Raw genomic sequence first — 21,445 nt, 5'->3', positions numbered from 1 at the left:
TCGATCACTGAGATCATTGCAGCCCCCAGCAGCCACGGGAAGGGCATTTTTGCATGGAGAGTCCATACTGTTCTTCACAAGCCTGTTTCTTTGTATCCACAGGGCAGTTTTGATTTGTTAATGCTGTTTAGACAGTAGAATTGCATCAGAAATAAGAGCAACTCTTTCCTTCCCTCCTTCAGATAGTCCGTTTTGCATGAGACAATAAAATTCATCAAAACAGCTTCTCTTTATGCAACTGTTAAAGGAATGACACCAATGTAAAGCTGGGGTAGCTGTGATGAGAGCTCAACTCACAAGCTGGACCAAGAGAAAGACAACGAACTGTTATGAAAATGGAATATTACATGAATGTAGAAGAATCTATCCTCATGTGTTAGTTATCTTTTATATCTTCTTGCATTAATAAAAAATTGGAAAAAAATATGAATATTTAGCAGCTCATGTTGCAGTCCTTTGAAATGCACCAAGTCCACCAGTATCAGCAAAACATGTAATCGTATTTAAACTGTTTTATTATTGCATGGGAGCCTAAGTAAATAGATAAATAATGAGTAACCAAGGAAGTCTTACCTGAAGTTAGATTCAAAATAATTCCCTCAAAAAATTATTTTATTACAAAATTGGTGTTCAATACTTTTAAAGCTTAGCATCATTAAGTATATCTGGACACAGTGCTAGGCAACCTGTTCTAGTGGCCTTGCTCAAGCAGGGGGTGGGCCATGTGACCTCCAGTTCCTTCTAGCCTCACTTGTTTTGTGATTCTTGAGTTATAATGTATGTTTATTTCTTCCTCTATTTTATTATTTTATGATGGAGCCAAATAAGCTGAGATTTCAGGGAGTGAAAAGCAGACTGACCTAACCAAGGGTTGTTCATGATTATCCACACCAGTAGTGCTGCTTTTGGTACTTGTCAAACAAGACTGAAAAGTGACTTAACAACAAATGTAAACCTTTTTCCTAGTACAGCTGTAATAAGGAATTGGAAGTAATTTGGCAATATCCCACACAGCAGAACACTGGCATGAGATGGAGTTGAGGGAAAGATGGAAGAGTTTATGCTACTGTTTTTAGTGTAGGTGTGTATTAGTTTTCTGTTGCAAGCCAGTTAACTGCAGGGTAGCAATGGTTTATTTATTTATTTCTTAATTATGGAAAGGTTATTGTGGTTACACTGTAAGTGAATGTGAGTTATTCCATTAGGTGTTTATACAATAAATATTTATTCTAACTTTTAAATGTGCTAAGTATTTCAAGTTAATAAATTACAGTGTAGAGGAATCCTTAAGAAATAATGGGCGTTCTCCTTTAGGTATTTATTAAACCTGAAAGAGATATTTTATGTGTATAGCTATGGAAGTAGAAAGATAATGTGTTTGTTTACTAAATGAATGAGGTGTCTGCATGTACTATGTCTAAGTAAATGCAGGATATGAGACTTCGAAAATATAACCTTTAAAAGAATTTACCTTATGGAATATAGAACAAATGTGAAAATTGTAGTTAAGCGAAGAACCAGTGGAAGTATGCAATAGAGAAACAAGTAGGATGACCAGAACTGAACCAAGGGTGTGAAAAGAAGACAGATTTAACTTTAAGTGGAGGCAAATCTGACTTTGCTTTGCATCATCAAGTGCAGAGAGAGATGAGTAAAAGACTGTAATTCTCTCCTGTATTTCTGTGAAGTTATTTTTGTCATCCCACCACATGGGAATGGGTAATCAGTGTTTCAGACAATCACAGTGTTGAGTGCAGAGGAAGGAGGAAGGTTTGATACAGTAATTAAAAGAAGACCATTTAGTTATAAAATATTCCATGCAAATTTCTTTCGATCTTTGCGTTTTGGGCACTCTTCAAACAATGACAGACTAAAAAACTGTTAGATAATTTATTTTTGGTGAGAACTTATACTGATGAACAAGCTGAATCCATGGGCAGCTTATTTGGCTTCTACATTGTCCACGAGAGCTAGATAACAACATCAGATCAAAGAAGCTGAGTATTTATTGTTTCAAAAGTACTGCAAAAGAGTTATGTTAGCATATTCTTACCATCCCAGCCCTCTGAGATTTACCATTACTCAAAGCATACTATGAAATGTCAGTGCAATTTTTAATTTTAATTTTTATTTTCTTTTTCTTTGTATTGGTCTTCCTCACTCTATGTGCAAGTGCAGGTTCTCCCTTTGTTATAGGATAACTGGAGGGCCTTGGAATAGGCCAAGAATAAAACTTCAGTTTTCTACATCCTTCCCCTTGTCTAGCAAGTCATTCAGATGTGGTGGTTGTGATTACATGGATTGCAGCACTTGGTTTTGAAGGTAGGATGGGTATTTTGGGGATTGGTTGTTTTTTTCCTTGGAAGTTTTCATTTTGGAGTGCTTTTTAGATAACTGTTTGGCAAGGATCTCTTTTGTTTCCTGGTTGTTAAATAATTATCAAAAAAAGCTGAGTTCTCTAGAGTGAGGACAAAAGAGTAAATTATCTCTGCTTCAGGTTTGAGTGAAAAGGGTAAGAGAAGCAACCATTTAGCTCAGGCAAAACTAAATAAAAACAAATTAAACAAGAGAAATGAAAACTGAATTTCACCAAAGCTGCCGATATGGATGAGTGATTACTGTACCAGTTTACAATGAAATATCTAGAGATTCTGCTTCCTTTCAGACTGCAGTTTTTATTTCACCTCTCAAATAAGGGGCAAGTCCTGGACAGGAGGTCATTAATTTTCCCCTTCAGTCACCACCTCCTTAGAGCCACTAGAGTTAATAGGGCTGCATATTAATCAGGGCCTTGAAACCTCTTTGTAGGAGAACGGCAAGAAGGAGGGGGTCTCTGATTTTACACCATTAACTTTAGGTGACAAATAAAGGCTGTTCTTCCTGCTGGGCTGTCACTTAGGATGCCTGGTTACAGCTGCACAGCTGATATGTTGTTTTTTATGTAGTGGTAAGGATGAAGGAGGGTTAAGGCAGGGTGTGCTGTGCACAATGCAGAGCTAAACACAAGGAAGACATTATTTGCCTAAAACCAATCTGCATTTATCTGCTTTGTGTAATAAACTGCTCATATGTGGACATCTCAGAAGCATAACTAGAAGCACCTCTGTACTTGAAACAAAGGATATTTTTTCGCATATAAATAATTTAGATTTCCAGTTCCCTATAACAGTCACAGAGATTCACCTGCTTGTCCTCCAAAAGTCAAAGTACTTTTAAAAAAATCCTTTAAACCCTGTCACAAAGCCTGAGCCTGCAATGGGATGTGTCTGTCCTTGGGGACATTTCCAAGAGGCTGTTGTCACTGCTTCCCCTGCCATGATGTACTCGTGCTTTGGGGCTACACAGGGTGAACAGGAGCACAGCAATAGCTCACTTTTTAAAATCCTTTTTGAATTTGACTGATTGTACCACTGTTCTGTTTGCGTGCAATGAAAATGACAAGTGAAAGGCAAGGTTTGGAAAATTCTGCTTGCAGACAGCTGACTGCTGCCTCCTCACATTTTCCTTGCTGCAGAGATCTGGATATTAAACTGAGTATTGAAGTGGTGGTTTTGATTTCTCATGTCAAAGAGTCTCCCATTTTTTTTTTTCTTTTTTTTTTTTCTTTTTTTTTTTTCTTCTAGAACTGGAAAGAATGAAAGCAATTGCTTGTAGTTGAGTTAGGAAATATGTAGCTTCCCTCACAGTTACTTAAAGAAGGCAGACATTTAGTAATCACCAAAAATAAGGCTGCTGGGGTAGATAGTCACAACACAGTCAGCTTGATTGGAAGAGAAAACTTAATGGTATTCTTCATTTTAAACACATGAATAATGCCACCCACCTCAATCCCAACTACAGTCAGTGTTGCTACTTGCGTTAAAGTAAGGTAAAACTTAATTGGGGCTATCCTTAACAGGAGATAGGAACCCTTAATTAGGAAAAAAAAATTCACGGTGTCCTTACTTAAGTACAAGACAAAATCCTTTTACATTACTAATTTATTTACATTTAACTATTTTTCCTCAGTTGCCTGAAGGGGAAGTTAGAATTCTCTCAATCTGAAAACTGCAAGCCACACTGATAGTATGTTAATTATAATTGATGAAGGTGCTTACAAAAATACAATCATAAGAGTATTTTCCTGATTTATATTTGCAAATTCCTACAATTTTTAGATTTTTTCTTTTTTAATTTTAATTTTTTCTCTAAACGAAGGTATTTTCAAATAAATTTTATGCAGTTTGGTACCTCTGTTATTTTTTTTTCCTGCTTCCTAAAATGGAAAATAAAGGAATGCTAAGTACAATCAAACTTGTTTCATTTGTGTGTTAAACTACAGTCTGCATTTAAGAATGTTTTAAATAAATTTAACTAAACAGTTCTTTCAAAAAAGTTCACATTTCTTGTCACTGCAAGAATCAATCTCTTATTTCATGCAAAAATCAGTCCCTGATTAAGTTTATCTTCATTCCTGGCTTCTCTCCATTTTCATGGAAATTATCAACATTTCATTATATATTTTATTATTATTTTAAGAAAGGCAATGACATGAGGTTCATACTGGCATTGCCTCTTGATCATCCGTGGATGATAAATTCAGGCAAGCAGAGGACATTAACCTGTTAATGGTACCTCCTGTTTCTGCTACAAATATAGGCTGGTAGATGAAAAGGAGAAAATATTGATAATTCTCCAGGGTTTGCAAATGGTGAGAGTGGAGCCAAAACTGTGACTGCCACTTGTCATGCTGACTGTTTCCATATGCTCACCATTTCTCTGCCTTTATCTAGCTGTTGTCTGCTGGCTTCTTCTGCAAGATTTTGGGGATAGGGTTATTTTTGCTGTTAAAACAGTAAGGTTCTGGTTCTGTGAGAGGGGATAAAGATACCACTTCCAAACAAATGTTCAGTAGTAAGCTGAGTATAAAGTTTTGAGTAGTTCATTTTTAGCCTCAAAATAATGGACAATATGAACATTAGTCATTCTAATTCCAACATTTTAATATTTAGGCAGGTTCAAAATCTGTTTTTATTGAATGCTATTTTTTAATTTCAGCTCGTATACGTGATCCCAATTAAAGAAAAGGTCTCCCACTGTTGGTGAAGCTTTGAAGCTTTTTTATACTTAGTTAAATCTGTTAATTCTTTTTGAAGTGTTTTCACATTAAGGCTGTGAGTGATCGTAATGTGTCAGGACAACAGATAATTCTGTTGTGCTTTAGAAAAGAACTAGGTGTTTTTTATCTATCTGTCTATCTATCTGTCTATCTATCTATCTATCTATCTATCTATCTATCTATCTATCTATCTATCTATCTATCCATCTGTCCATCCACCCACCTATCCATCTATCCATCTATCCATCTACCATCTATCTATTTCCTATCTCCTTTGGTAGGGGGTCCTTGATGAGAAAGAATTCAGTGCGTAGGGTTGACATACAGTGTATAACTAGCAGAATTATTGGGAATAACTCCAGATTTAGTTCCACATGCATGGAACTGCTTGGGTTCCTTGTGCACGTTCATGGGCAAAAATCAAGAAAATTTAACTGATTTCAGTGGAAAAAAAATACCTAGAACAAAGACGTTTTTGTAAACACTTGGATGCTGTTCCCCATGACAGCAAGGGAAAGCTGGCCACAAGGTAAAGGCAGGAATGTGACAATGGTGTAATGCTCTTCTGGATGTGGGTACCAGAAAGTACCAAGTACACAGCTACAGTCCAGCTATAGACCTTTATTCTCCATGAATCTACACTGAAAGATGTTACTAACTCACTGTTTTTAGTATATAATGGTGAGACCTAACCACCAAAAGGAGAGAAAAAGGTGATTTCAAAACTGATCGGTGTCTTGGGAGTCACTCCTTCTAGGTAAAGGGGTCCAGGAAGCCTGGACACTCCGCAAGATGGAAATCTTAAAGGCATAAAAACAAGCTGTCCCTGAATGCCATAAGGTGAGCCATAGGGGAAGAAGACAGGTGTAGGTGAACCAGAAACTATTGTTGAGACTCTGGAAGAAAAAGAGAGTCTATGTCCTCTAGAAGAAGGAACAGGCTATTTGGGGAGATTACAAGGAAGTTGCTAAGGTATACAGGGAGGAAGTTAGGAAGGCAAAAGCCCAACTTGAACTTAGATTGACCATTGCAGCAAAAGAGAATAAGAAATCCTTTTACAAATATCTCAGTGGCAATAGAAGAACCAAGGAAAATTTCCATCCTTTACTTGATGCAGCAGGGAATGTGACCACTGAGGATAAGGAGAAGGCTGAGGTCCTCAATACCTTCTTTACATCTGCCTTTAATAGGCAGATCAGTTATCCTCAGGACACTTTACACTTGATCTGGAAGTCTGGGATGCTACACAGAATGCACACCAGTGATTCAGGTGGAGACAGTTAGAGAGTTCCTCCTCCATCTGGACTGTCACAAGTCCATGGGACTGGATGGGCTCCATCCTAGAGTGCTGAGGGAGTTGGCAGGGGTGATTGCCGAGCTGCTCTCTGCCATCTATCAGCATTCCTGACTATCTGGAGAGGTTCTAGAGGATTGGAAGCTTGCCGATGTGACTCCCATCTACATAAGGAGGGTTAGGGAACTACAAGTCTGTCAGCCTGATCTTGGTACCAGGGAAAGTTATGGAGAAAATCATCTTGGTTGAGATCACATGGCACATGGCATCTGGCTGATCAGACCCAGCCAGTGCAGGTTCATGAAAGGCTGGTTGTGCTTGACCAACCATGTCTCCTACAACTGAGTGACCAGACTGGTAGATGAGGCTTCAACAAAGCCTTTGACATGGTCTCTCACAGTATTCTCCTGGGGAAACTGGATGCCCATGGCCTGGACAGGTATACCCTCCTTTGGGTAAGGAACTGGCTAGAGAGCCGTGCCCAATGGGTAGTGGTAAATACAGTTAGGCCCAGCTGGAGATCCATTACAAGTGGTGTTCCCCAGGGGTCGGTACTGGGGCCCATCTTGTTTAATATCTTTATTGATGACCTAGATGAGGGGATTGAGTGTACCCTTAGTAAGTTTGCAGATGACACCAAGTTGGGAGGTGATGTCAATCTGCCTGAGGGAAGGGAGGCCCTTCAGAGGGATCTAGATAAGCTGGATTGCTGGGCTGAGGTGAGTGGGATGAGGTTCAACAAGACGAAGTGCTGGGTCCAGCAATTTGGCCACAATAACCCCATGCAGTGCTATAGGGGATGAATGGCTGGATGACTGTGAAGAGGAAAGGATCATTTGGGTCTTGGTTGATGCTCAGCTGAACATGAACAGACAGTGTGCCCAGGTGGCCAAGAAAGCCAGTGGCATCCTGGCCTGCATTAGAAATAGTGTGGCCAACAGGATTAGGGAGGTAATCATCCCCCTGTACTCAGCACTGGTGGGGCCGCACCTCACATATTGTGTTCAATGTTGGGACCCTCACTACAGAAACTCATTGAGGCCCTGGAACATGTCCAGAGAAGAACAATGAAACTGGTGAGGTGTCTTGAGCACCAATCTTATGAGGAGCAGTGGAAAGAGGTGGGATTGTTTATCCTGGAGAAGAGGAAGCTCAGAGGAGACTTCATTGCACTCTACAACTTCCTGAAGGGAGGCTGTGATGAGGAGAGGTTTGGTTTCTTCTCCCAGGCAAGAAAAAGAACCTGAGGAAATGGCCATAGGTTGTACCAGAAGAGGTTCAGATTAGGCATAAGGTAAAACTTTTTCTCTCAGAGAGTGGTCAGGTACTGGAATGGCCTGCTTAGGGAGGTGGTGGAGTTACCATTCCTGGCAGTGTTCAAGGGGCATCTGGATGAGGAGCTACAAGATATGGTTTAGTGGCTTGTGGTAGCAATGGTGATGAGAGGACGGTTGGACCAGATGGACTTGTATGTCCTTTCCAACCCTGTGATTCTATGATTCTATAGTTGTCAACTGCACCATTCAGTGATGAGCATTTCAAGGTGAAGCTGCAGGGAAAGTGCCAGAGGGAAAAATCAAAAGAGGGGAAGAAAGAAAATCAGAGAGGAAAACAGCAAGTAGGGGCAGGTCAGTGAGGAGCGGTCAAAGTGGTTGTCCTGATGTCTGTCCCATTATCAGCCTGTTTAGGACAAAAATAACAGCTGTAATAAGACCACGTCATTCTGCTACATCTTGCTAACAGACCAGATTTCATGAACAGTTTTTCAGTTATAACTATATAAATGCCTAAAAAAATAATTAAACAATGTAGATCCGCAGAATATAAAAATCCTGATCCAACCAAACACTTCTCCATATGTTTAGCTCTAATGAAATAAGCATTCACAGCTGCGGTGACTAACAATATTCTAGATATCTGTTATTCTGAAAATGTGGCAAGTGGTCTGAGAATGGTCATTAACATGGGCATCATAACTGCGCCATTTTTGAAGAGATTTTTCCAAAACGGAGTATTTTGATATGATAAATAGGAGCGTGTCTTTTTATTTAGAAACAATTTTTTGCAACGTTTCTCTGGTTCTTTCCAGATTCTTTGCTCTCCCACCTAGTTACTCTTATAACCATTTGGTGAGGCTGGTATAGCTTTATAAAGCACTTTCATCTTCAGTAAGATTTTCTGAGAAGACTTAACACTTTTTAATGAGTTTAAGTCCAAAATAACTGTTTAAGAATGGGATTCAAGGCGAAAGAGAGAATTTTATGGTCTGGAAAAAAGGGAACACAGGGATCTACAGGAATGTGGCAGCTTATCTCCAGTGGATGCAATAAAATGTGCCTGCTGCCCTATACCATTACTCAGTCAGCATATGGAACAAATAATTCACAGAGATCTTGTTTTTAACATATTCTAAAATGCTTTTCAGCATACTCCTTTGACTTTCTATGGCTTGTAAGGTCAGTATTTCTTAATTCAGTATTGGAAGCCTATCTTTAGAGGCCTAGGAGGGGAAGAAAAACGGCAGATGAGAAACTAGAAGCACCTATTTTATAAACATAAAATATTTCAGTTTTAGTGTCCAGAAATCATGGATAATAACCTTGGGCTAGAAATGGAGTGCCTTGCAACAAGAAAAAATGTAAGTCTCTTATTTTTAGCCTCAAGGAGTCTCATGGTTCATGAGATAAGGTACCCTTAAACCTTTCATAGACTTAAAGTTATTTGTGCTGAGGACAGTGTGATTCCTGCGATGAAACTCTATGTTTGAAAAAGAATACCATTTTTAACGGTACATATTCAAAGCTCCTAAAAGGTTTGGATGGGACTGAGTTGTCTCAGGCAGAGATGGATTAGTGGGCAGAGTGAAGGAGAGGCATGATTAATGCAAGTGCATTAAAAGATGCATGATAAATGCAATTTATCACATGGCTATCACCATCATATATGTGCTATATAATTTAATATTAAATAATAGTAGGAGGCTTGTTACCAAATGGTAGGAGCATGGATGAGGGAGAGGGTGATTGAGAGGTTTGAGTTGGAAGTGATGTATTCACTGATAAGAGTGTAAAGGATTATAATAGTAAAGGGGCTACTGGGTAATGCAGAGTAATCAAATATTGCTTCTTACATTAAAGTGATTTATTGTTCTTTCCTGAAATTAAAGCTGCTCAAGGCATTTTATGCTTAGGAGCCAATTTTTTGGAAAGGACTTATCCAGTTCTAAGTAGGAAAAACATGTAGGGATGAATAACCCTACTCTACATAATTGTTCATATTCCTGTTACATCCCACAATTTCATGTGAGAAAGTAATAAAAATAACAGGAAAATTGTATTATAGTGCCTGAACCTTTCCTCTACTTAAGTAATAAAACAGTAGGACACATTTTTGTGGGATGTTACTGAGAATAAGTAGTAACTTTAAAGCTATCTTTTTATTTTATTTTATTTTTTTTTTGACCAGCCATTTGCCTGTCTGACATGAGAAGGCTTGCATTTAATTATCTCTTATGCAACCAGATGCAACTATTTTGCCTTGTTTGAAGAACTATTCAGACTGCTTCCGTGCTCTTTTGTTCACATAGTTAAGCTTTCTAGTAAAAGTCAAGGCATATGTTACTGTTTTGATTAAGAGGTGAATGCTTTATTTAATTCATACTGTAGCCTGGTACCATTGTGTTGGGATCCTGAAAGAGCAATAGGTAATACTCTTTAGTAACTTCTTAAAAGAATGATAAAGATGCCCTATTTCACCTTCCTTTCTATCAATAAAACTTTCATCTGCAAGGCAAACACCTCCTAGGTCCAGTGGTATGGTCCCTCCACATTCTGTGGCAGGACATGGAGTTTACAGTTCTCAGTGTACCAGTACTGGGGTACAGGGAGGTGTCTAATAGCCTCCTCTCACTGTTGCAGCCTGGAGAAGCAGCTCCAGGCTCCATCAGGTAGGGTGCAGGAGTGTGGCCACAGAGAAGGTCTAAGTATAGGTGCTCTGTCCACAGGCAGTTGCTGTGCTTCTGATGTGAAGGCTCCAGCGTTGGGAGAGGTTGGTACAGTTTCATGGCACGTTATTTCTTCCCTCATGTGGATTCTGTAGTGGAAAGCCATAATGGAAATGGGATAGGAACTGGGATATATGTTGGAAGTAACCTTTCAATAATATGGTTCTTTTTTTTCTTACAGTTAATCTCTTTTCCCCACCTGAGGCAGCTGATAAAGTGTTGGTTATTGCATTCCCCTATGACTCTACTACCCAGCCAGTACCTTAGATTGAGATTTTTGTTGCATTCTGAAGCATATGCATACTAGTAGTGCAAGCCTAAGAATCCATTGATATGGAGTGAGAATGGTTTTGCTCTTCATCATTCACAGTATTTTTATAGTGATCCAATATCTCAAGGGAGGGTTCCACTGTGTGCTTTTGGCTTCTGCGAGGAAAATGCAGAATATTTTAGAATCTGGGTACTTAAAACTCCAGATAATGGCATAGTTGCAGCCAATCTGGTAGGGGTGCCTGTTAACAAGAAGAGGTGAAAACAGCAAAACACAGTAAAAGAAGATGTTCACACCTGAAGCTGTATGTAGGCCATGCATGGTTAACAACATAGCCCTATTTGAGAATTCTGGATATTCTCTGTGGACTGAATGTTTGATGAGGATAGTGTTGAAAAAATTTTAACTACATAGGTTCCTACATAAGTGTCTCTGTGAGGAATGGAAATAACTAGGAAATCAATTTGCAATACATTTTTACAGGTTTTAAGCACTGAAGAAAAGCCCTAGTAGCCTTGTTCTATTAAGTCTGATACTACATTTCATTGAATCATAAAATCATAGAATTGTTCCAAATTTTAATGAGTGCTCTTGTTGGTATGGCCAAGCTTGTTTTTACATGAATCTGAGTATTATTATTGCCAGATTTTTAAATGTGTATGTAGTATTGTCATTGTAACAATTACACCACTCAACTGGTAGTAGATAAGCATGAGCAAGTGTAGGTACAAACAGTGTGTAAATATGATGAACCATAACAGGAATGTCTTAAAAACCAGGATATCAAGCATTGTGTTATTATCTTAGAAATGAATGTTTTTATATGATATTAAGCTTCAGTGCACAAATCATTCATTCTTTCTCTGAGTCACAGGCAAGTGAGATTTTATGCTCTTTCTCTGAACAGCGGTGCTTAGAAATAAACTCACTTTAACATTAAAATGTGAAATTATAGTCATGCACATATATATTCTGTCTATTAAAATGCCTTTGAGGTTTATCACCACTTCATATGTCAGTGCAGAAGCAAAGAAATAATTGCCACTTAATTTCAATAAATGTTTAAAAAAGGCAATCAGAAATAATCAAAAATTGCCATCTCTTTTGATAATGCAGTATGATATAAAACATTGAAATAGTAGCTAATTTCATGAAGTATGTCAGGAAGTTATAGTTCTGTTTATGGTCTTTGTGGAAATAAGCATCTAACATTAGTTTAACAATAATAGCCCTCTATGAAATTAAATAATTGTTACTTGAGTGGCATACTTAAACATTAGAATCTTCTTATTTGGTGTTTACCTGGAAGAATTTTTCATTTAATCTCTTCCTACAAATAACTATGAGCCAGTTACCACTTGTCCTGTTTAGAGAGTGAGAAATATATTTAACAAATAACATATCTGTCTTCATCTGTATTGAACATGAGACAACAGAATTTGGAAGGCTTGGGGATGAAATTAAAACAAATCATTTAAATAGCTTCATTGACTGAAAGTGTGAATAACAGATTGCAAGTATTTTCATGTATTCACAAACGTGGTGAAATGGAATTTAACATTTAGTGGATGGAGGGAGATTTAAAAAACCCTACAGAATTTGTTATTTTCATTCTTGCTCTGCAAAAATATTTTATTAAATGGCTAACCACACAAACAAGTTCTATGTTCTCTACTCTTTGAGAGACACGATATTTGTACCTTAGAATGGAGACTCAGAATGGATTCAGCCCATGGTCAAAATGCTGAACTGGCAATAACAACCCTACTCTATTCCTAGGGCAAAGCTTTCTTTTACTTCTGTCAGAGACAAGGCTGAGCACTAGATTTTCAGTTCTGACTCCTGGTTGTGAAGTTACTCATAATGTCACTAGAGATTACAACTCAGATTCAAAGGTTAAGTGGAAGGTCTATCCTTGCTTAAACCACAAGATAAATTTTGTTAGTCCTTGCTGAGTACTTAAGAAATAATGGCTTGACATAAACAATCAAACATCCTGAGCCAGAGAATTCCAAGGATTGCCATGGAAGACTGTATCGTAATGTATTAATGGTGACCAAGTGACTGGTAAAAAAATAACTAATTTGATAGCTCTTTCTTATGGCTTTTGTAAAATTCATGTGTTTGAATCATTAAATATCTTGCATATTTCTTCTAACTCTTTGTACTTACTTTTCCTCTTTTCCACATTCCTATATTAGCTATAGACTTTTTTATATTTATGAAAAATCTTTCTACTACTGTTTTTCTTCTGATCATGAAAAACAGTAGTATTTTTTAAGTGATATCATTCAGATACATTTATTCATAATGGAACTTTTTGTTTATGTGCACAAATTAAAGGGAAACAGAGCCAACAGCTTAAGAAGTTTAAGTAGTAAGTCATATCAATCTTGTCATTCTTTAAAGCATGGAAATCACAGCTTCTGATGTCACAAGTGCTAACATGATATGTCATCCCAGGATTCATGGCTCTAGAAAAAGATACTTTTTACACTTACTAATCTAAATCTTGAAACGCTGGAAAATCATTACCTATATTTTTATCACAGTTCGTCACTCAAGTTAAATTTAACATCTAATTTATTGCAAATTAAGCTTGTAAAATCTGGTTTTATTTATTTATTTATTTATTTATTTTTAAAGGAAGCATGAAAACATGCATTACTTAGCTTCTACACTGTTTTAGCTTTTTCTCGTTTTCATTTGAAATATCACATTGGAGGGAATATAAATGCTATTGTCAATAAAAACAGTTTCTCAAGCCACGATCATACAAACACGAATTCTATGAACAAGAGAGATGACAATTAACAGGAAACATAATTTAATATCATAGAGTCATAGAATATTCAGAGTTAGAAGGGATTCATAAGGATCATTGAGTCCAGCTCCTGGCTCCACATGGAAGCACCCAAAAGACCATGTGTTGGAGGGTGCTGTCCAAATGCTCCTTGAACTCTGGCAGCTCGGGGCTGTGCCCACTGCCCTGTGCAGCCTGTTCCATGCCCACCGCCCTCTGGTGCAGACCCTGTCCCTGACCCCCAGCTGTCCCTCCCCTGACACAGCTCCATGCCGTTCTCTTGGGGCCTGTCCCTTTCAAAGAGAGAAGATCTCAGTGTTGCCCCTCTGCTCCCTGTGAGCAGCTGCAGCCACCAACAGGTATCTCCACACCCTAAAGGGCTTTGCCATCCCCATTAAATTATGCCTTGCTTGATTTTCACATATTTCTTTTGCTTGAAGATTAGGTTCTATATGACATGTGAATGGCTTTGACAAGCATTTATTTACCTATATATGGTAGATGTAACTACACATTCTTAGAAAGCATTATATTGCATTTTGGGATAAAATAAAGGGCTGGTACCTGGGAAAACTTGTGTATATTTTCCAGCTGTGACGTTTGTTTTAGTAATATTATAATAAAATGCATAAGCTCTGCTTTCCTGTTTACTTGGACCACTGTTGCTACAGGAATGTTTCTTCTAAAAGACATTTGAATCTAAGTGACTCAGCCCAGGAAGACAATGAGTGTACATCTATAGAGCAGCTGAGACAAAAGAAACTGTTTCTCCCTAGTTACAAAAATAAATAAATAAATAAATAAAGAAAGAAAGAAAGAAAGAAAGAAAGAAAGAAAGAAAGAAAGAAAGAAAGAAAGAAAGAAAGAAAGAAAGAAAGNAAAGAAAGAAAGAAAGAAAGAAAGAAAGAAAGAAAGAAAGAAAGAAAGAAAGAAAGAAAGAAAGAAAGAAAGAAAGAAAGAAAGCTTAAAAGAACATAAAATTGTCAGAAAAGAAGGGACAAAGATACATTAATTGGTCCCTGTTTGTAAAAGTGGACAAGATGACAGGATAGGGGTAACTTCTCTGTCCTCGCTGGCTGTGGCTCAGAGAGTCAGACAGACCTGGCCAGAACCCAGCCCAGGGTGGATGGATGGAAATACAGGAAGGAGCTGGGACTGCTGAGATGCCTGGCCACAGTCAGCAGGTTTCCACTGTGGGGAAAGGAGGGATTTCTGCAGACTTTATTGTTTTGTGATATACCTGTCCTTCAAATGTAGCATGGGGATGGTTCCTGGTTGTGAGCAGAGAGAGACTGGCTCTGCATAGGCGAGCTGTGCTCTGAAGTTTGCTGTCAAATCCAAGATACAAGACTATTCCTTTGCCTTACTATTTGCTTTTTAGTGTGAACCAGCCATTTGTACCCAGAAGCCCAGATTTATTTATTTATTCTATGAAAGATATGTTGGAGTATAACTATATGGTATTACTACCGAATTTTACTTGATCTGAGAAAACAGCCATGAACTTTTACTTCTCCCATTCCAGTGGAATAAGGTATGTGCTTTTAACACATGCATGTTACATATACAAACCCCAATGATTTCTTATTTCTTATTGTACTGCAGTGAGTAGTAGAAATCTTTACTTGGTAAGGTTATCATTAAATTCTTCACCTGGAGCTGTCTCCAGATGTTTACCAGAATGTTACTGTACTCCAAAGACCTTGAAGAATTTAGCATTAACTTGACTGAAATACATAAACCTGTATTAATGGTACCAACATGTAAGGATTATCAGTGTGCGATTAATACTATGCAGAAAAAAGACTTCTGGCAATTTCCAAGGTGCAAAGCTGAAACTAGAGAAATGAGGCACAGCTATACTTGAAAGGGGGCATATATAACAAAGGAAAGCTTTTGAGATGAAATTTCATTTGGAAGTGTGCAATGTCTTTGTATGTATTTTTGTGCATGGGGCACTGTTTTGAAAATTCACCTGTACACACAAATAAAATAACTATTCTTCCTAGAAAAAAAGAAAAAAAGAAAAAAAGAAAAAAAAAAGAAAGAGTTAATTTCAAATAGGATCCTTTGGGAGATTTCAGCATCCATAATGTTGCCTTAGGTGTCTCTACATGGCTGCAGGATCCACAGAAGTTCTCTCACCAAACCTGGCTTTCATAGAGTTTGGTTCTGAATGCTTAAACTCCTCGTCTGGGCTGAAAGAAGAAGCAGTCTTTATTAGAAGAATCTTTTTCTGTTTCTAGGAGAAGGCAGGAACTGTGGGATTCATATATCACCAGGGTTTTGCACTAAGTTTGTCTTGCTCACTGTCTTATAGATCTTGCTCTCTGTATGGAAATTTGATTAAAAAGATAATCCCTTCAGAGTGTAAGGCAATAATAGAACAATAAATGGCTGCTTGTTTATGGGCAGCCATGCTCAGTGGAATACAAAGCAATGAGGGGAGGTAGGAGGAATCCCTCTCATGCTTAAGTAATTCCATGTTCTTGCTATATTGTGCATAATGCTGGTGAGAGAGGAAGAGTGCACCTCAAGGGATTGATTTATCCTTCAGAATTTAGTGTAATTCCCTTTTGCATCAATGGAGTCTGTCTTTACCGAGGAAAGAGTTGACTTCATTTGTAATTAAAAGGTCTGGGTTATTATTGCAGTATAGAGGTGGACTGAAAAATGTTCATCAGTTATAAGAGGAATACTTCTTAGATATGTAAAATGTATTGTTTGAAGTCTTGCCTGTGTCTTGAGCAGAGCCTTGCTTCTGCACGTGTTCATATTGAAGATTAAATAAAACCTAGAGGATCCTGTCAGAATATTGTTACACTGGCAGAAGTCCCTGTTATATATTCATTCACTCTTTCCTTCATCCATTCACTAGTTTACAACAATGGCTGTTTCTAACAATTTTGTTAGCTGTTGGACTTTCAGACAGACAGAGCACAGGGATAAATGTTCTATTAGTCTTTTATTTTCCAGTCATTGAGGTAGATAACTGACAGCATAAAAGCATTTCCCAGGAATTTATTTTCCTAACTTTTATTTAATTCCTTTAACCAATGCTGTAAGAGTGTCAACCATAAACCAGAGAGGCTGAAGAGGAATGTATTGTCTGAGGAAACTGTATTTGCAAGTATTAAGTGGTGCTTGACATCATGGTAAGAATAGTTTATCTTTGACTTCTGCTATGAGATGTGGTCCTTATTATATGGGTGACTGTATAAACAGACTAATGTGGTTTTGTCAAGTTGCAGAAAGGTGTTTTTTTTTTGTTTTTTTTTTTTTTTCCTTGTTAGATTGCTTTCTGCTTTTATTCGTTTAATGAAAGACTGTTAGGAACAAACTTTGACAATGTATTAAGCATTCACAACCATGTAGATTTACAGTTTAAATGAAGTGACTACTTCTCTCATGAAAAGCCCTGTAGTAAAGAAAAGCACACTTTCACTAGCTCTCATAAAACACAATGTTGTTAATAAATACCCTTTGGTCTGCAATGTAGTTGTTTAGGTAGAATGGTAACACAGAGACAGTTCTTTAAATTCATTTCCTCAATGAATTGATGATTTTTCTTTAGAAGGCAGCACTGAAAGGGTCACCATGTGAGAAAAAAAGCAGGGAAACACAGCTTCTCTTTCTGAAAGATTATCAGCTTGAATCAAAACATAAAAAAGCAAAACTGCAAGGGCTTTGTTATGCATGGGGCCTATTGGCTGTTCAGAGCAACTCTCTGTGTCACTGAACCAAGTTGATGACAGATGGTGAGACTGTCCTTGTGAATTTTTCACCTTAACGTGACAGGCTATATGGAAATGTCCTGTGATCAGTGGGTATTTTCCAAATGTCCCTTGATAATCAACACAAACAGGGATCTTTTCTAATTTGGAGCCTGAAGTAGTTTTTGAAGATTTTTCTTTATGTATAAATTCTTCATACTACTGTACAAGAACTGGTAACGTTGGATGAATACAACTGATTTCATGTTGTATTTATAATAATTAACACTTAGTTGGTCTGTGAACAAAGAGAGTTTGTAAGAGAATTACAATGTGGAAATAAAACTCTCAAAACCTTAAAGAAAAGCAAGCAATGAATCAAGATGAAACCTGGAGCACTTTGTAAGCTATGTCCTGGAAATATATCTGTCCCACTATCAGAAGTTTTCAAAAGATAAAATTCTTTAATTTTGCATTACATTAAGAAGGCAGGAAGGAAGGAAGGAAGGAAGGAAGGAAGGAAGGAAGGAAGGAAGGAAGGAAGGAAGGAAGGAAGGAAGGAAAGAAAGAAAGAAAGAAAGAAAGAAAGAAAGAAAGAAAGAAAGAAAGAAAGAAAGAAAGAAAGAAAGAAAGAAAGAAAGAAAGAAAGAAAGAGAGAGAACAAGAGAACATAACCTGTGAATCTAGGGCTAAATACTGTTCTGGTTAGTTTACATCCAGCAACATAAGTAGAAATACTTGGGAAACAGAATTCAACCCTCCACAAACCTTACTTCTACTTGAGCTACCAAGTGACAGAGGAAGGCATCTCAGTCCCTACCGGGGCTGCAAGGAGCCTACTCACAAGCAAAATAAGACTTCTCAATTGAGACCCCATCTTGTGTGTTACCACTCATGTTCCCCTAATGTCAACCTGTATTCTTACATCAGTAACATCTTGGAGCAATGTGTTTGATGGGAGTTACTAAGAGCTGCAGGAGAAAACCGCATTATGTTTTCACCATGAACTGAGGTGCGTGGAATAAGAGAATCTAGTCTCTGTGGTTGGCTGACTGAAGGGGACAAATTTTGGGCCCTTGTAAGGGCTGGGCAGAGAGGAGAATTGCCAGCTACCAGTACTTCCATACAGACTTTATGATTTGCCTGCATTAATAGTGGTTATTGCAGACTTTGCTAGTACAAAGTCATTTTAGTAAGTGGAATAAACTATTAGGCACTATGCTGATACCAACCAAAGTGCTAAGATGTAACATTTCATGCCTTGCTTTGGCCTTGGCTTTGGACTCCAGGTTATTAAGTTTCAGGACTGAGAGCTGTGTGTTCTGTATATTTCCTTGTGGCTGTTTCAGGTAGTGAGTCCTTGTGTTAGGAGAAGGACCTTAAAAACTTTTTTCATAAAGTGTTTGTGCAAGACTTTGAACTGAATGAGAGTTTTCAGTTCTTGGTGACATTGTCAAATAAGTCATTTCAGTTTTTCCTGCTACCTTGTTCTAAAAATTTTATCCTTTCAAATGGATTTAGGAATATGTCTAATTCTCTAAAGCCCTATACCTAGATACAGATAAGTACAGATTTCTAGCTCACAAATGTAGAGCGTTTAGATTTAGTAGTGTCTTAGTTTCAGCTGGAATGGAATTGTTTTCTTCAGAGTGTCTGGTATGATGCTATGTTTTGATTCTAGGAGAAAAACAATATTGATAACATACTGATGTTTACAGTTGCTGCTAAGCAGTGTTGTATAGAGCCAAGACCATTCCCAGAGAAAGGCCCAGGGGGCTGGGAGGAATGGAATTAGGACAACTAACTTAAACTGGCCAAAGGGATATTCTATACTATATGACATCAAGTGGAAGGAGTTTTGAAGGAGGTGAGAGTTCAGTATTTCTTCTGCTGCTCAGGAGGCTAGCTGGGCATTGGTCAGCTGGTGGTATTGCTTGTGCATCAATTGTTATATACATATATAAATATATATATATATATGTCATAATTATTATCCTTTTCTCTGTTAGTAAACAGTTTTATGTCAAACTATAAGTTCTGTTTTTTATTGTTGTTTGTTTGTTTGTTTTGTTTTGTTTTCTCTTTCCCAGTTCCTCCATCCCCCTGGGAAGGAGGGGAATGAGCAAATGGCTGTGTGGTGCTTAGCCAGCTGCTGGGTAATACCACAACAAGTAGAAAATCAACTCTGGGATTTTTAGGACACATTTTATCAGTTTTTATAAGCATTGATAAACATAATTGATATCTGTTTCGAAATACATTATATGAAGGAAAGATATTTGTTTGCACCTGTGTGTGTATTGTTTGCTTGCTTGTCCATTTTATTTATTTCTTCATTTAGTTATCTGAGGATAAGAAAAAAAAGTTGATTTTGACTTTTTTTTTTTTCTTTTTCTTTTTCATTTTCCGAGGCTAGATTTTAATGGGAAAAAAGTTTGCTGTCATTTCTTCATTGTCAGCATCAGGTACTCTAATTTGCTCATGTAATACATTATGGCCCAAAGGTGTATTGTCAGCCAACTAAGTGATTGCAAAACAAAAGAATCAATAGCTCATTATTTTTGGACTCAGAATACTTTGCATGTTTTTTTTAGAGATTTCATGACATTTAAGAGATTATTTGCAAATTAAAACAATCTTTGGATCAATCAATTAAATTGCTGGCTAATTTTCCTAAATTACACTTTCAGCCTTCATGTAAAAACAATATTAACTTGATTTTCAAGATATGAGGCTGCAGTTTGAACTAATTTTCTATGTGGATGATCATGTTTGCTTCTGAGTAGTTGTTCTATTACTACTTCTATGAAGTCCAACAGCAAAACAGTTGTAGATATTAAAACTCATTTAAAATTATTGGTCTGGTAATTCATGTAATCATAGAATCACTTACACTGGAAAGGAGCTTTGATATCACCAAGTCCAAAAATCAACTCAAACTACTGAGTACAAACTACCTCTGAACCACGTCCAGGGATGGAGAGCCTACCACATCCGTAGGCAGCTCATTGAAATGCCTAACTGCCCCTCTGTGAATAAATTCTTCCTCAAGTCCTATCTAAACTGCCTCTGGCACAAGTTGAGACCATTTCCTCTCATCCAATCACTTGTCACCCAAGAAAAGAGTCTGACACCATCCTTACTACAACCTCCTAGTTGTAGAGAGCAATGAAGTCTCTCCCCAGCTTCTTCTTTTCCAGAATAAATTCAGTTCAAGCACACAGTACTGCAAGTGGAGTATATTTCATCTTAACTTGGCAGGCAAGGAATTGTTCTGCATTTTTGCTTCTCACCCTCACCACCTTTTTTCTTCATTTCTTTCTTCATGTCCCTGCTCTGTGATACCCAGTGGATGCTGCTGATGCTCTGCTCTTCTCCAGCCCTCGTGGTAGTCTGCTTCCTGACTTCAACCCTCTGAAGTGAGCAGGGAGATTTTCTCTTATTAAGGTTACTTGGTTTGTTAGTCTGCAGATTTTCTGACAACATACAAACCAGAAGAATACAGGCAGCTACCTGCGTTCAAATTTGTGTCATTCCAGCATCTTAGTGCCACAGAAATTCTCTAAAGAATAAGTGCTCTAAGGATTTTTAGCCCGGATTCTGCTTGTCTTTTAGACATCCTTCACTCACAAGTTTCACTGACCTGAATTTCTGTGGAATGCAAACTAAGAAGTAGCAACTGAACATTTTTTTTTTTTCTTGCAGAAAGCGTTCTTTGCACAAACCACCTTTAGAGCATGTATATGACAATGTTTCTGCTGCAGGGGTTTCAACCTGATTAAGCTGTGCCAAGGAGTAATGACTACTAACAAGTGCATTTAAAAATATCTCCATAATGCATGGATTCTTTGTACAGAATAAAAAGCCACATTTTCTTGGTATACCAAATACAATTTTTGCCTTGGCTCCACATACTTTGCCATTTATTTGTTTACTCTTTTTTACTAGAAATGATCATTTAATTGTGCAACACAAGAGATAAATTGTATCTATGTGGATGTCTGTGGTAAAACTATGGCAATTAGATTTCATATTTCTTGAGCAACAGCTCAATCAATTTGATCCTCCAGAAGGTTTTTTGTGCCCTTCTGTTTGATGCTAACTGCATTTTCCGTCAGGATGGTAAAATCTGTTTTATTCAGGTACTAAAACTTTTTAAATGCACAGTTTTGTCCTAGATAACTTCTGACCACATATGTTGGAAATGCGAATTAGAGTGCTTGGTCCCACAGAAACATTATAAATACAGTTTCCTCCCTGTTG

The sequence above is a fragment of the Coturnix japonica genome, chromosome 2 (assembly GCF_001577835.2).
Source record: "Coturnix japonica isolate 7356 chromosome 2, Coturnix japonica 2.1, whole genome shotgun sequence".
Classification (NCBI taxonomy): domain Eukaryota; kingdom Metazoa; phylum Chordata; class Aves; order Galliformes; family Phasianidae; genus Coturnix; species Coturnix japonica.
The sequence above is the reverse complement of the archived record's forward strand: the minus strand, read 5'-3'. Positions refer to the sequence as shown.